The sequence below is a fragment of the Artibeus jamaicensis genome, unplaced genomic scaffold (assembly GCF_021234435.1).
Source record: "Artibeus jamaicensis isolate MK-2021 breed Jamaican fruit bat unplaced genomic scaffold, CSHL_Jam_final scaffold_11, whole genome shotgun sequence".
Classification (NCBI taxonomy): Eukaryota; Metazoa; Chordata; class Mammalia; order Chiroptera; family Phyllostomidae; genus Artibeus; species Artibeus jamaicensis.
The window spans coordinates 2317099-2320258 of record NW_026522027.1 but is presented as its reverse complement, the minus strand read 5'-3'; the positions used below and the strand labels follow the sequence as shown (position 1 = coordinate 2320258).

The following is a 3160-nucleotide window of genomic DNA, read 5'->3' as shown; positions in this document are numbered from 1 at the left end:
CAGTATGGAAAATCTTCCTGCCAGCAGGCCAGGGCAATGCTGACAGAGAGCCCAGTATTATGAGCCCACTGTCGCTGGGTGGAGCCTGGGCCCCATTAGTGACATTTGGGTGGAGGAGAGAATCCTTAACCTGTCAATCACAATGGCCTGAAATTACCGTCTGAGACTCAGAGCTGAGGGGGTGAGTAAGGCTGGCAGCCAGCCCCACTGGTGGGGATGTCACAGTCTTTGACTGGCAGATGGAAGAACTGGAGCCTGTGTTTTTGGCCCCACCCATTCAGGTTAATTTCATTAGGCAGAGCTGGGGTGGGTGGTGGGCATTGGTGGGGGCTTGTAGATCAGGTTGCTGTTCTGATAGTGTATTTTCTTTTCAAAAAATTTAAAAATATATGTTTATTTTAGACCAAGAGGAAGAAAGGGAGGGAAAGAAACATGAATATGAGAGAGAAACATGGGTTGGCTGCCTCCCACTCCCCACCCCTGACAGGGAATTGAACCCCTACCTCTGGTTTATGGGAAGACGTTCCAATGAACTGAGCCACACGAGCCAGGACATGACACTTAGTGTATTTTCTTGAATGATTTTTTAAAAATAATCCATTTAGAGGAAATTTCTTTCCTGCTTCTCTGGGTCCATAAGAGGAGACTTCCAGGCTCCTTCACCGTGTAGCCCTCACAAGGCCTTCATTTTAAGTTCTTGTGTCCATGACTAACCCCAATTGCCCAAAGACCATGAACAGTGGCCTCACTGGTGACAACAGGTCCCACAGCCACCGACACATCTCTCCCCGGGCTGCTCAGGTGCCAGAGCACACATTAGGCTCTGGCTTCCAGGCTCCTTATTTCTGGCACCTGTGATTTTAACTGTGCCTCATTCACACCCAGCTGTTTACTGAAAATACTTTTCCCAGAATATGTTTTTAAACAGACTGCGGGCCTTTTGAAAAATGTCTGAGGGCCAAGCATGTGTCAGGTCCTGAACTTCAGACCAACGCCAGGACAGAGTCCACCCCGTCCTCCCAACAATCAGTGTCCCCAGGGGGAGATGCACCGTTGAATTGTGAGCAGGGAGGGAAAGACTGAGGGAACAGGACCAGAGATCCTTGTAGTGGGGAGTCAGAGAAGAGCTCCAGGAAGAGAACGTTTTATGAAGTCAGGAAAGACACACCGTCTGTGGCAGGCACCCATCCTCAGGGACCCTCCTGCCCCAGGGGCCTCCCCACACCTGTGCCATTCAGTCAAGCCCACAGAAGAGACAAGTAGGATGTGTGCTGATGTTTCAGGGTCTGGGGGACGAGAAGGTCAGGACCAAAAGGTCCTGCATGATCTACCTGGTTATACAGAGTCGCTCCCATTTGAAAGATGGTTTATTTTTTAGGACAGGATAACAACGTCACACCTGCAGAGACAGTGGTTTGTTGATGGGCAGGGGGCACTTGGAGCTGCAGGGAAAGGATGTCATCCCTTGGGATGTGGTCTTCAAGCTTGAGGTGTCTTGATCTTCCACACTTCGGTTTCACAGCCTTGTCTGAATCCACAGCTGAGGTTGAAACCGGTAATGTAATGTGGTTTTGATGTCAACGTGAAAGAATTTCTACTTCTTTTTCTAACCAGTCACCTGGGGCATAAAGGTCTGGTTTCTTTCTCCTTTTCTCTCTGCTCTCCCCCAGCTCCACTTCGGCTCTTGCACGCTTGCTCCAAAGACTCCGAGCTGTGCTCTCTTCCCTGTTCCCCTTCTCTTACCACTAACCCTCCCCAGCCTTTCCCTCCATGTCTGACCCCGCAAACTCTTCTTCCTTTTTAACTCTCCTCTCTCCATCTTTTGCATTCTGCCTTTTCTTTTATTCTTTCCTCTCCAAATCTCTGCTCCTCACCCTTCCTCCATCCACTGTCCCCTCCTCCCACTGCTCCACCTGTCTCTTCCCCTCCATCTGCCTCTGTCACCTGACTCCATCTCTTCCCTCCTCTCTGTCACCTGACTCCCTCTCCTTACCCAGCTCCATCTCTTCCCTACTCACCCACGTCTTTTCTCATCCTCCCCCAGACACTATTACCCTGTATCAGACGCAATTCTTCCAAGCTCTATCCTTGTCAAAGTTGGCAGTGACTGAGCACCACGCCTGCATCAAAACACTCCCATCGGTTGTGCAAGTGTAGTACAGTCTCCCTTTATAGACAAAGGGAAAGAAGCAAGGGGCATAGTCTGAAAAGTAGAAGGAGGGGTGAGAAAATTAGTTGAGGGGAGGTGATTTTGGTCTCATCAAGAGGAAAGGGACATGAGTGGGACACCTGGGGCTGGACGGGCAGATGCGTGCAATTTCCATGTAGGATGCAGTTATGGACCCTGCCCCTCCCCCTGCACCTGGGAAGCCACACACTCCCCACAGGAGGAAAAGCTCCTACTCACCATTCTTTGTACAGTATTTCCATCTTCCTAAATATTCTTCATCTAGAGAACACCAGTCTCTTACAGACTTAAGGCTAATGCAATTAAAATACTTCTTGCCTGCATAGGTAAATGGGATAGCACATCTCTCCTCTGGAAAAAGAAAAAGGCAGGCACTGTTCTCATCAGCTCTTTCGTGTGTCGTCCCCTCTGCACTCACACTGGCAAGGTTTCTGCTCAAGCCAGCCCACCGAGACACGGCGCCTGCCACGCACGCAGCCCTCCAGGCAGCGTCAGGGATCCCGTGGCCTACGCGACAGGGTCCCTGCCCAGGGACAGGTTCACCTTCCCGATATCCACCCGGACACATGCCTCGTGGACACTGGAGCTCCAGGCGACACATGCGCTCGCCAGACCACAACGCAGCCTGGTCTGAGATCGTGATTTTTTTAGATGCTGTAGATTTGTGGTGTCTGGAGCTTCCGCTTCCCCTGGTTCGACACTAAAAGTCTAAGCACGTTTCATATTTGGGAACACAGGTGATGTCTTGTTATTGTCATGAATAATCTTCCTCACATCATTCAGAAGCCCGACAGTGAGCCGCATTCACGGTGTAAGAACAGGAGGGTCAGCGTGCAGTGGCTTCGGCCCTTGAACAGACTGAAGAGGAAAACTACGGGGATCCAGAGAGGGCGCTGTGGGCCTGCGGCCAGGCCCAGCGGCTGTGGCCTGCAGGAATTCTCTCAGCTGCCTCAATGAGTTTACTGGAGGCAA

At 51.0% G+C, this 3160-nt stretch overlaps 1 long non-coding RNA gene across 1 annotated transcript; it reads right to left on the bottom strand.

Annotated features, from left to right (window-relative positions):
* Positions 1 to 1383: 1383 nt before the first annotated feature.
* LOC128625925 (uncharacterized) lies at positions 1384 to 2520 on the bottom strand. Its single transcript, XR_008389810.1, has 3 exons — positions 2408 to 2520; positions 2055 to 2203; positions 1384 to 1540 (listed from the first exon to the last, which is right to left on the bottom strand). It is a non-coding gene; the product is annotated as an uncharacterized LOC128625925 (long non-coding RNA).
* Between the last annotated feature and the right edge of the window lie 640 nt (positions 2521 to 3160).